This window comes from Amia ocellicauda, chromosome 2 (genome assembly GCF_036373705.1).
Source record: "Amia ocellicauda isolate fAmiCal2 chromosome 2, fAmiCal2.hap1, whole genome shotgun sequence".
Taxonomy (NCBI): Eukaryota; Metazoa; Chordata; class Actinopteri; order Amiiformes; family Amiidae; genus Amia; species Amia ocellicauda.
The window spans coordinates 24,174,841-24,189,119 of record NC_089851.1 but is presented as its reverse complement, the minus strand read 5'-3'; positions in this window follow the sequence as shown (position 1 = coordinate 24,189,119).

Sequence of the window (14,279 nt, the reverse complement as noted above, 5' to 3'; positions counted from 1 at the left end):
GTTGACAGATGTAGCATAAAAATCATTCTGTATTGTAAGACTATTATATTTGGAAGACAGGAAATGTGAATACAAAGCATTTCTGAAAAATGTGTTTTTATATTGCTTAAAAGTCATGAGGCACTATTATGCAAAGTTTGACCTAATATGAGCAATATGCTGCTATGTAATTATATTTATTGGTAACGGGGACAGACCCTACGATAATTATATCTTGTTAGTGTCTGCATTGCTATATTTTTGATTTATGTATTTTTGTTGGAGCTGACAGATAAATAAGAAAAATTGTCATATTAAACACTAATAAATATAAATAATATTGGAATCTGCCTGGAAACAGTGCATGCAGGAAAGCTAAATCAATGCATGCGTCACAGAAATTGTACACAGCAATGTAGTTTGGTGCTATATTTGAAGGACTCGTATATTCAACACAGCTAAAGGAGAATACATTAAGGACACACCAGTCCTGAACCTGGACTTAAGGTTGCGAAAATTGTTATTGAAATCATGTTGTGAGGAAAAGTGTATATATTTTTTAGGAATATGGAAATAATAGTTGTACATTTCTGTGGAAAAGGGTGTGTGATTATATATAAAAACAAATCACACATAATATGTACAAACAATGCATTTCAGTTTCTGAGTTTTGTCAAATTTAATCATCAAGAATATTCATAAATAGAAGAGATTAATTTCAATTGTCAGTTTCAATATTTCTCTTCTGAAAATATGTACCTTGACTGTAACATTACTGAGATCCCTGTAGATAAACCCTGTGATCAGAACATAGATTACCCTCTTTTCATTGTGCTTGTGTATTTTATTCTTCCAGCTGTCTTTCTACCTATACACCTATTGTAATGTGGCCAGTGCTCAGCTTGAACTTGAGGATTTTACTTTGAATGAACCCATAAACTCTTGAAACTCCTTAGCAACCTTAGAGATCACTTCTGGGCCCTCCTCCAAGTCAAATACAGAGTTTAATTAGGTGTATCAGTAGAATATTTTTGCATTTGTATTTCACTGAAGCACATTTCCAATAAGGTGTTTACTGTCACATTAAATTGTTCAATCTAAAGTATAGAACTTCAGTCAAAAGCTTCCTGAATTCCACATTATCAAACACACCTGAGCTAGCTTGGTGGACAGACACATACAATATTACTCAATAGAGATTATTTCAAATTATAAAGGAAGTATATTGGAGTCCCTGTATCATTTTTTATTTCTGTCAAATCTTAAGTTTGGGATTGTTCTATAACTTCATAAATATTTCCTCATATCCATCAATTTCACATTCACTCACATAACTTAATTTCACTCATGTTGTGGTAATATCATTATGTATATTCAGTCAGACGTGCTATAATCTATTATTGACTTATGACAATATCAAAGTTTTCTGAAACTTAACGGATATTATAATATAGATATTCATTCAGCCCAGTCTTCAGTATTAATTTGATCATTATTTCCTTAAACTTAAAAAGTTAGTTTTCTGAATCCCATCTAATGGATATTATATATCATCACTATCAGTAAAGCTTCTGTTTTTGCTGATCTGTACTATTCCAACCCTAAACATAAAAGTTGAGAGTTTGACTCTTACTAAACCAGTCTGAACAAAACAGCCAGGTCTTGTTTAAATGTATTTTGATAAGTTTTCTGTTGCTCCTTCGTCAATATCTTCTTATCTACAATTATTATTTAATGGAAGTCTTGATAAGCATTTGCAATTACCTTTTCTTTTGTATGTATTACATTTTACTATTAACTTAGTATTAATAGTACTATTAACTTATTAATTTAGTACATTTAATAAATTTTCATATTATATATATATTTATTATAAAGCTCTTGTGGAATATATTGAGGAACAAAACTAGGTATCTATAATTTTCAATAAACTAAATAAATAAATATGTTGTATTTTTCCTCATAAAGTCCACCTCTATCCTCATTATAGACATCACACTGCCATTTAATGTTATACTCTAATTACAGGCATCCTTGATCTCAAAGATCATGATGCGACACCTGCAGCTATTTCACTTCCTACAATGAAACCCTACCCCAGGCAATGCCTGCTGCACACTCTTGATGAGACTGACATTGTGCACTTTCTCAACGGCGTTCAGCCGCAGCCTTCCCTGATTCTCGGCTGTTAACTTAAAATCACAATGGACCCGAAGGAGACTGTCAGACAGTCATTAGAATGCTTGCTGTTAACAAGCACAGCGAGGACGTGGAATATCACTTCTTATTTGCCTGAAACATGAGCCCTTCTCAACATGAAAGGAAACGACACTGCCTAGACAATGGTGTGTTCTGCTCAGTTAATTAGCACTTTCTTTTTTTGGGGGGGTGACTTTATAAGTCTCAGACAACTGGTTAATAATAAACAGTCTTTTCTGTATTTAATTATTTTTTTCCTACAACATGATGAGCACCTGCTTAATGGAATCAATTGATTCAGAACCAAAAGCAATTGTAATAGGAGGAAGAGAGAAAAAAAAGTGAATTTAAAATGGCCATTAGGCTCTCTCTCTTGCATTTGCTTGTGCATGTGGCCACCTTGCTGTGGTACAGACATTTATTAATTTCTTTTTCTCATACTGTACGTATGGATTATAATAACGACTACATTTTTCAAGCTAAAGTGTCTTTTCTAGCTATAATGACTTGCACACAGCCTCTGTAACAACTTTGCAACATTTAAAAAAATGCAGACCTTGTTATTAGTTCAGAATGCTATGAAATAGTGTTTTTACAAAACATTATGTAAAACTTGTCATTATAATAGAATAATGCTTGTAATCCTTATTTTTAGAAGGCCTGCTGTTTATGCAATAGTTAGTCTTTTTATCCCACTTTATTAAAAAATAATAATAATAATTTTAATTGAAAGTTTTCAAATTAAATTATTTATTTAACAATACAATATCTATAACATACCTAAAGCACCAAAATGTAGCCCATACCCTCAAAAACGAGTATCAAGACTAAGTAATGCATTACATGTTCAAAACACAAAATTGTAAGACCTGAAGAATACTGGCAAATGAATATAGTTAATTCAAGCAGTAAAGCAGTACAAGTCTGTGGTTGTGACTCAATTGAGTTGTTAGACATACTTCTCACATGTTCTTAAGTAGTATACTGAGAATGTACACATAATAATAATAAAAAATGCAAAGCAGTCTGAAAAGGTATATGCTATAGCTTCACCCACAAAATGTGAAAATGTTGCACAAACCCTACTGAGTGTAATCAAAATATTGTATTCATTTTCTTTAATGTTTTACTCTCATTCAATTAAGAAAGCATTGTCATTTCAGACATCAGTTATACTAAGAAAAGATAGAAGAATTAATAATATCTGTCTTTTTTATGTGTGCAAGTATTGTATTCACAGAAATGCTAATGGATCCCAAACATCTGGATTCATGCCAGAATGATGACCTCCTCATTCAGATCGGATGGGAAAAGTTCCAAATATTAATTTTGATTAATACACAGTCTCTCGGAATTCCATGTCTCATTTAAAAGTGGATTTCAGCTCCCTCCCTATGAAACCACACACTAAAGTGTATCTCTTTACCAATTGATAACTATTTAACTGTCATTCCATTCTATGGCATTAAATGGAGAACTATATACATGTATTAGGGTCTCTGATGCAGTGGATTAATGCAGTAGTCGTTCATAAAAAATAAAAAAAACAATAATTCAGAGATTAAAAATAGCCTAACTTTTTGGGCAGAGATTCTGATACGAAAATACAGATGAACCTTAGGCACACACATTTTAATAAGACAAAACAAGCTCCCTCACTCCCTTAATGGATTGGATGGAAGCTTTTTCAGAGTATCATAGTATTATTCTCATATTTATATACTTATTAAATATATATAAGGTAATTAAATTGAGGTAGTGTCCTAATAGATTATTATGATTAAAAGCATTCATTACATATATACATTGTTTGTTTGTTCTTCTAATTCATTTCTAAAACATACTATAATGTCACGAGAATATATGAAAACAACCCCTTCAATTCTTGCTACCTTTAATGTGCCTTTTCCCCTTCAGGGCAAGACAATTTCTTGACCGCTTACCAACGGATCGCAGACGGCTTCCTATCAAATGCCTGAGAGATGCTTTATTCATATTTTCTTATTGGTCTGCGAAATCCCTCTGAAATCATCTATCTTTGAGACATTAATGAGGAGAATATTAAAGTTCTGTTTTGTAATAAAAAATTAAGCAGATGCATTTTCAAAAGATGGTGCTCCCTCAATAATAATGGTAGTTTATGTATTTGTGTTTGTTTTGTTTTGAATTGCAAATCGTTTCCCCCCATTGATACCTTTGGTTTGGAATGCCCATTTTTTTATTCAACCTGTCTCTTATGCTGACCCGGGGGGTAATGAAGACAAATAGGGCATCCTGCATGACCGAGTATCTAGCCAGTCATTTCTTCAAACACTGCAAAACTGAATGGAAATGGCAAAGCTGAAGTGATAACTGGAGGAAAGGTTGAGCGCACAATCAGGGCCATGTTAGACTCACGTGGGCCGAGGGCAGGATCTAAGGAGGGCCTTTCGCTTATTCAATGTCTTTTGCTATGTATATGAACACATACACAAATTTTCTATCTCTAATTCTTTGTTGTTGTTCCTCTTATTATTATTATTATTATTATTATTATTATTATTATTATTATTATTATTATGAGAAACCCATTTCTTGTAATTAAACATCATTCCAATAATTTCGAACTGACCTCCTTTGCAGGGACAGAGTATATTATTTTAGGGAAGTCTGTCTTGCAACAAATGTCTTGTTAAATTGATATCTCAGCCAGGCCAATTAGATCTAGTGGCATCTAATATGCAAATACATCTTCACTTCTCTACAACATGAGAAGGCAGTTTTTAGCACCACAGTTCTCTACAAGTAATGTGAAAAGTAGACATAATGGAATAGGTTTGGATGCTTATTGAACAAGCTCATTTTTGGTTGGGTTCAGAAGAAACAATAAATGAATGTACACAGATTTTTAATAATAAACTAGTAAATTTCTTATAATTTACAAAATCTGTGGCACAATTCAGTATCAATGTAGAGAATAAATGACACGCAACATGTATGCATGTAGCAGGATTGTGAATTTTTTGAAATCTTGCTGATTGAGCTCAAGCAAAGGCATTACTATGAATGTTCCTGTGGTCCTGTTCACATACCATAGTCACATTACTAGTAAGATATCCACGAACATCAACATTTTAAGCTACATCCAGTCCATTATATAATTAATTTTTATAACAAGATATGGTTACAAACAAAGGCCATCATTGTCCCCACTATTATGCATGTGAAATAAATAAACAAACAAACAAATAAATAAAATGATGATCAATTAACAAATTGAATATTTCACCTGACAGTCTGTTAAAGTGAAAATGAAGTGGTCAAATCAAGTTGTCACACATTTACAACAAGCATTGTGGGTTCTAGGCAAATGACACACATTGGATTATTTATCCTTTTTGGCAGTGTTTGCCTATCTAAACCTGACAGATGTGTCTAATGTTTTTAACATTCACGGATACTCTGGGATTAAGGAATCTGGACTGTCTAAAAGGCCTACCCATATCTGCAAATGCCAGACTACAAACTGCCAGAACCCAGGAGTTGTATATATAGTGGTGGACACATTATTGCATGACCCTTGTTTTTACATGACAGATAGTGAAGAGGGTTGACTTCACAATCACAAACCACAAATGCTGAAGTGAACATAAAGAGCAGGTTACAGTATATTAATAAATGTATTGAATAGTATTCTGATTGTATAAATAGTAAAGTGTGAGCAACATTCTACAATAAACAATAATATTAATTATTGTAAAAGTTTTAACAAACCATTTTATGAATGTGTTTTTCTAGAATTATTGGTTCATATTTGTAACAGTGAATAAATATATATTTGAAAATAAAAAGTAATCACAGTATTTACTTTGTCCAGAAAAGCCACATCTGAAGCAGTATCTTCAGACCTTAGTAAATATAGTTAAACCTGTGTGTGTGTATATGTATATATGTGTGTATATGTGTGTAAATTCTTCATTTACTATGTGCTATGAAACTTAATATTTCCTGTGATTGTCAGGTTAGAAAATAACTAGTATTCTTTTTAAATTTAGAACATAATGGTTGAAATTGTGAATGTAATATCTATTTGATTAGATGTGTTAAATATACAAAATTAATTTACCTCACACAGAATTCTCTGTCACTCCATTCATTTTGCTGTTTTGTGTTAGAATTAAATTCTGAGTGCATTAAATGACCAAGGTATCTGAATAACTGTATACAACTAAATCATTTATGTTTTGTATTAAACTGCTTTATCTACATTTTCCTGACTGCTACTTTGATTTTGCATAGTTGGGGTGAATCCTGGTTCAATCACCCATACCTTTGTTTGAAAGAAAGCCCAGACAGTGCAACCAAAAGATTAGAAATGATTACATGACATTCCTCCATCACGACTGAATCCATCACTGTCTATGCAAGTGCAGCTTTATGATAGCTCTTCAGCAAATGATTCAATTTCAGTGCTCACTGCTCGAGCCCGGGAACATATTCCCCCACTGGCACATGCAAATGCACAGCGAGAAAACAGCTAGGCTTTAAACTAGCCTGAAAAGAATGCTTTTGGTTCTTGTACGACCTTCACACGTTTGTTAATCGCACCAACTCCTGTCTTTAGATTTTGAATTAGGATTGTTGGATGTCCCTTTTATACTGACCAAAACAAAATTTTCTTCATCATTCATGATGCACCATGATTCAAAATTCAATAATGCAGTTGGTTTGGAGATTCTTTTGCAATGTTTAAGTGCACGGCATTCATCTGGGCAAACATTTTCTAGCAGTCTGAGGAGCCCTACACATCCAGTGCTTGAGATGAGATTTGGAAGGGTATTTTTTTTTAAGTATCGATCACCTCCATATAATACTTCAAATCGTGTTGGCATTTTAAAAGAACAAATGTAACAGAAAAAATAAAATATGCCACATGATATACAGCGCTGTGATAATGGATGAATATTTCAAAAGGATAATTACTCCACTTTTAATCTTGACATTTCTCCAAAAAAATGAAGTTTGAAGATATGAAAACCCAGAGGAGCACAGGTGGAAAGCAGGGGGATTTGTGCCCAACTAGCAGGATAAGATCAAATGCATGACTGAGTACGCCTGACAATGGTACTCCTATCTCATTAAACAAGATATGCAATCATGCAGTGAACAGATATACAAAAGTCACAAAATGAGGGAAAGTATGCAAATTCTCCAGTAAAATATTCCATACAGGAATGACTACATTATTTCCTTTTATTAACATTATACTACTACTACTACTACTACTACTACTACTACTACTACTACTAATAATAATAATAATAATAATAATAATAATAATAATAATAATAATAATATATCAAGATTTCTTTTTTGTAAAAATCCTTGATGTTTTATGGGAATGTTAACCATGTGAAACCCACGGCAAGCAATTCTTAAGGTTATACTGACCTCCACAGGAAGGAAAGTGAAAAATATAAGAATACATTAATTGCTGGGATAAAGATACATCTGGGGAACAGAGAGAGACATCTTTTTAGCATTTAAAATAACAAGAAGAAGAAGAAGAAGAAGAAGAAGAAGAAGAAGAATATAAAATATCTTCAAAAACATAAGAAGGTTGTATTAGGCTTATATTCTAACTGATGCATTGGTAATTTGTAAAATAAAAAGTTGGTAGATAGGAATAAAAACAACTGCATCAATAATAATAATAATAATAATAATAATAATAATAATAATAATAATAATAATAATAATAATAATAATAATAAAAACAAGAATAAAGCAGGAAATAAGAATATATTACCATATCATATTCCCTTATTGTTAACTGCTAGACGATCAAATATGGAAGCTGACAGGTGCAAGGCAAGAGCTGCAACTATGGGATTGAAAGTGTGGGGGGTAACATCCAAAAACCATCAGCCCTGCATCCAGAGAAATGCATGTCTTAGAAAACAGCAGTGACATCATTTAGAAAACATCTGCTGGAAGAAAAATGTTGTGCCATAAATTATGTAGCCATTATCGGGTTCTGTGACAATAATCCTTTATTATACAACGTGAAAATTACAAATGTTGGATATGTTACCAACCCTTTCTTCCGCACACTTTTTCTAATACAACACTTCCTAGTCCTCTTAAAAAATGTTACTCATGTGAGACTTTTTTTTGTTCACACATTTTAGTCCCCAGTTGGTATTATATAGAAACAATAGACTTTTATGTACAGTACCACTCCCCTGGTGGCAGCTCTCTCTTTGCACCTGTCTGCTCCCTTAACACAGCCATAACTGACCAGTGATATAGAGGTCTTTTGCATCTGTCAAAGGAAATTTCACAGTCAAGCTACACACACAGCTACTAAATTATACATGCAAATTAGTTATTTTTTCCTTTCTTTCTTTTTTCCCCAAAGACGATGATTTTCATCAGGCTTATGAATCAACCTTAAAATAAAGAGAAATACGTGGCCCACGTGCAGGTTTTTGTTTTGTTTTTAATCTTAGAAACAAACTTCTTTGTTCTTCTTCACCACCACTGCGTGTTCAGGATCAGTAGTGAGAACCACAATTATATATATTTAGTTAAGTATAGTTAAGTTCATAAATATATGGACAGTGACACAGTTGTCATCATTTTCTCTACGCCACCACAATGGATTTGAAAGGAAACAATCAATATGTGCTTTAAGTGTAGACTTTCATCTTTAATTTGAGGGTAGTTACATCCAAATTGGGTGAACGGTGTAGGAATTACACCAATTTTTATATGTGGTCCCCCCAGTTTTAAGGGCTCAAAAGAATTTGGACAAACTAACATAATCATGAATTAAATTGTGAGTTTCAATACTTGGTTGCAAATCCTTTGCAGTCAATGACTGCCTGAAGTCTGGGACCCATAGACATCACCAGATGCTGGGTTTCTTCCCTGGTGATGCTCTGCCAGGTCTGCACTGCAGCTGTCTTTAGTTCCTGCTTGTTCTTGGGGCGTTTTCCCTGCGGAAATGTTCGCAGCACGTCTCATGCGTCTCTATACACGGTCTGGACAGGGGCAAGAGCGGCACTTTGTACATTCAGGTATTCAGTTTGTTTTCCTGATTTCTATAACTAAACAGCTAAAGTGCAGATCATTTGTGGTGTGGACATATTTCAACCTCGCCTCCAAAATATAAAAGTGCATACAAACGACCAAGGGGGACACGGTGCCACAGCTTGTATTCACCTAGAAAGTCCTACATCAGCGGCGGAAACAGCTGATTTCCAGTGTTGTGCATCCTCACCAGTTTTAATTACAGAGACCAAAGACATAGATCTGTGATTGACAAGCATCAGGAACCGCATCTAGTTTGCCTGCATAATGTCGGTTGATATGTGATTTTTCGCTGGTGATAGGCCACCGTAGTTATGTGGTTGTGAAGCAAAGATATGTTTCAGTCCAAATCTGCCTGATTTCATGGAGATTTTGAGCTATGACTCAGAATCGTGCTTTTCAGGTCTCCAATTGTCAAAATCTTATGGGGGAGGACCCCCAGACCCCCCGCCCCGAAGTAAAGACTTCAATCTAATAACACACAAAATGCTTGAAAGTTTCTATTATGTTTATCCATATGCCCACAATACATCTTTAACAATTTACATTTAAAAGTGGTCTGAAACCGTTTAATTACTAATATTTACATTTATTTCAACATTTTATTTTTGTACTTTGCCAAATGAATGTACTAAATATAAGGAATGGGGTATATTACAAACAAACTCCCCAGCGATATGGTAGCTGAGTTTGGGAACATTTAAAAATAGACTGGATAGGATCCTTGGATCACTTCGTTATTAATGGACACCAAACGAGCACGATGGGTCAAATGGCCTCCTCTCGTTTGTAAACTTTCTTATGTTCTTATGTTCTTATTACTAATGCATAGAATTGTGTGTGTGTGTGTTGGAGAGGGTCATTTGAAGGTGTGACCCCACCCCACGCTGATGTCTGGACCTTGACTATACCTTGACCAAGAAATTTGGACCCTGACACAAAATAATTGACTACCCCTGGCTTCTTGTAGGTGCACAGTACTAAGATCTCCCAGTGCCTTGTCTAAAATGAATGCAAAATACTAAACCAAGCAACAATCGATTAAGTTGCAGGGACTTTGACATAAACACCTTGGCATTTGTTGGGCTTTTTTATGAAAAGATAGTGGGTGGACGCACAGCAAACCTCTGATTCAGTAGAGGCAGCTGAGGCAGTTTTTACTTCTTTTAACCACAGTGTAGATAATGATTTGTAAGCAGTCTATTAGAATTTAAGTAACAACGTATATCTTTTTCATTCAAGATACCCACAAATTAGCCAACACCAGAATATTATGCTACATCCATACCCCCCCTCGTTTTAGTTTAGCCAGTGCAAATGCAACCCCAAAATGAATGGCAGACATGTTTTCTGAGTAATATCAGTCTAAATCTGACCCTTGCTAAATTTTGCATTAAAATTCAGTCTCAGTCTCTGAGTGGGGTAGGTTTAGGGATACGTTATCCATTAAACTCAGACCTCCATAAGCTGTAACAGTGGCACCAATTGTGGCTAAACTAAAATGGGATGAGTGGCACATTGGGCTAGATTCACATCTTCATTCACATTCAGATTAAAATGTATTATTATTAACTAAATATTTAACCTAGCAAAACCTATCCATAGCCACTGTGTACTGGGCAGTAGTGTGGATTATCTGGACTCCTGATTGGAGGGTTGTGGGTTCAATCCCAGGTGCTTCATCTAGATTGCTCCAGTAAAAACCCAGCTGTATAATTGTATGTAAAAATAATGTGATATATTTTAAATCACCTTGGATAAGTGGCGTCTTCAAAGAAATATGATGATGATGATGATGATGATGATAATAATAATAATAATAATAAAAAGACATACATACACTCACCTAAAGGATTATTAGGAACACCTGTTCAATTTCTCATTAATGCAATTATCTAACCAACCAATCACATGGCAGTTGCTTCAATGCATTTAGGGGTGTGGTCCTGGTCAAGACAATCTCCTGAACTCCAAACTGAATGTCTGAATGGGAAAGAAAGGTGATTTAAGCCATTTTGAGCGTGGCATGGTTGTTGGTGCCAGACGGGCCGGTCTGAGTATTTCACAATCTGCTCAGTTACTGGGATTTTCACGCACAACCATTTCTAGGGTTTACAAAAAATGGTGAGAAAAGGGAAAAACATCCAGTATGCGGCAGTCCTGTGGACGAAAATGCCTTGTTGATGCTCGAGGTCAGAAGAGAATGGGCCGACTAATTCAAGCTGATAGAAGAGCAACTTTGACTGAAATAACCACTCGTTACAACCAAGGTATGCAGCAAAGCATTTGTGAAGCCACAACACGTACAACCTTGAGGCGGATGGGCTACAACAGCAGAAGACCCCACCGGGTACCACTCATCTCCACTACAAATAGGAAAAAGAGGCTACAATTTGCACAAGCTCACCAAAATTGGACAGTTGAAGACTGGAAAAATGTTGCCTGGTCTGATGAGTCTCGATTTCTGTTGAGACATTCAGATGGTAGAGTCAGAATTTGGCGTAAACAGAATGAGAACATGGATCCATCATGCCTTGTTAGCACTGTGCAGGCTGGTGGTGGTGGTGTAATGGTGTGGGGGATGTTTTCTTGGCACACTTTAGGCCCCTTAGTGCCAATTGGGCATCGTTTAAATGCCACGGCCTACCTGAGCATTGTTTCTGACCATGTCCATCCCTTTATGACCACCATGTACCCATCCTCTGATGGCTACTTCCAGCAGGATAATGCACCATGTCACAAAGGTCGAATTATTTCAAATTGGTTTCTTGAACATGACAATGAGTTCACTGTACTAAACTGGCCCTCACAGTCACCAGATCTCAACCCAATAGAGCATCTTTGGGATGTGGTGGAACGGGAGCTTCGTGCCCTGGATGTGCATCCCACAAATCTCCATCAACTGCAAAGTGCTATCCTATCAATATGGGCCAACATTTCAGCTTTCAGCACCTTGTTGAATCAATGCCACGTAAAATTAAGGCAGTTCTGAAGGCGAAAGGGGGTCAAACACTATATTAGTATGGTGTTCCTAATAATCCTTTAGGTGAGTGTATATACTCAGCAAAAAAGAAACGTCCTTTTATTTCCAAGCAAACTTAACGTGTAAATATTTGTATGAACATAAAAAGATTCAACAACTGAGACATCAACTGAACAGGTTTCACAGACACGTGACTAACAGAAATGGAATAATGTGTCCCTGAACAAAGGGGGGGTCAAAATCAAAAGTAACAGTCAGTATCTGGTGTGGCCACCAGCTGCATCAAGTCCTGCAATGCATCTCCTACTCATGGACTGCACCAGATTTGCGAGTTCTTGCTGTGAGATGTTACCCCACTCTTCCACCAAGGCGCTTGCAAGTTCCCGGACATTTCTGGGTGGAATGGCCCTAGCCCTCACCCTCCGATCCAACAGGTCCCAGACGTGCTCAATGGGATTGAGATCCGGGCTCTTCACTGGCCATGGCAGAACACTGACATTCCTGTCTTGCAGGAAATCACGTCCAGTGAAGGTGGGTTTGTACCCATAGGCGACGTTGTTGTCGGTGATTTCTGGTAAGGACCTGCCTTACAACAGGCCTACAAGTCCTCAGTCCAGCCTATCTCAGCCTATTGCGGACAGTCTGAGCACTGATGGAGGGATTGTGTGTTCCTGGTGTAACTCGGGCAGTTGTTGTTGCCATCCTGTACCTGTCCCACAGGTGTGATATTCGGATGTACCTATCCTGTGCAGGTGTTGTTACAGGTGGTCTGCCACTGCGAGGACAAGCAGCTGTCCTTCCTGTCTCCCTGTAGTGCTGTCTTAGGCGTCTCACAGTACGGACATTGCAGTTTATTGCCCTGGCCACATCTGCAGTCCGCATGCCTCCTTGCAGCATGCCTAAGGCACGTTAATGCAGATGAGCAGGGACCCTGGGCATCTTCCTTTTGGTGTTTTTCAGAGTCAGTAGAAAGGTCTCTTTAGTGTCCTAAGTTTTTATAACTGTGACTGTTTTTATAACGACCGTTCCACAGGTGCATGTGCATTAATTGTTTATGGTTCATTGAACAAGCATGGAAAACATTGTTTAAACCCTTTACAATAAAGATCTGTAAAGTTATTTGGATTTTTACAAATGTATCTTTAAAATACAGTGTCCTGAAAAAGGGACATTTCTTTTTTTGCTGAGTATATATATTTGTGTGTGTTTGGCAGGGCAAATATTAAAATGAAGATGCAAAATTACTGAAAAATACCACAAGGGGGAGACATCAGTACATACTGAAAAGGGTCTGTGAAAATAGGACTGGATTTTGTGTTGTTTTGAATTTAAGTTTAAATGGGTAAATCGCTGGAGAGGAACAGGAAGGCGATTTCTCTGGACACCTGAAGGAAACCTTATAATTAACTAGGGAAACTTCCAGGTGTGTAATACATGATGAAATATAAAATCTCTCTACATGGATTAAATATAATTTAAACAATACAAAAGCTTACATGTATTAGTAACTGAGGAGATACTAAAAGCTTTCTTGAGCTGTCTAGAAATATATATATTCTCTGGCATAAATATACACTACATGGGTAAAAGTATGTGGACACCTGCTCGTCGAACATCTCATTCCAAAATCATGGCCTTAAATATAGAATTTGTTCCCCTTTTGCTGCTATGGGTATGTCTTTACCAGGTTTGCATACCTGGATTGCCCAATATTTGGCCATTGCTCTTGGCAAAAAATTGTTCAAGCTCTGTCAAGTTGGATGGGCATCGTTGGTGGACAGTAATCTTCAAGTCTTGGCACATATTTTCCATTGGATTTAGGTTGGGGCTCTGACTGTGTCAGTCAAGGACATTTACTTGCTTTGTTCCTTAGCCACATAAATGTAGCTTTGGTTGTGTGCTTCGTGCCATTGTCATGATGAAAAGTGAACTTTCGTCTCAGTTTCAATTTTCTTGCAGAGAGCAGAAGGCTTTCCCCAAGGACGTTTCTATACTTTGCTTCATTTACTTTCCCTTCTATCCTGACAAGTGTCCCAGTCCCTGC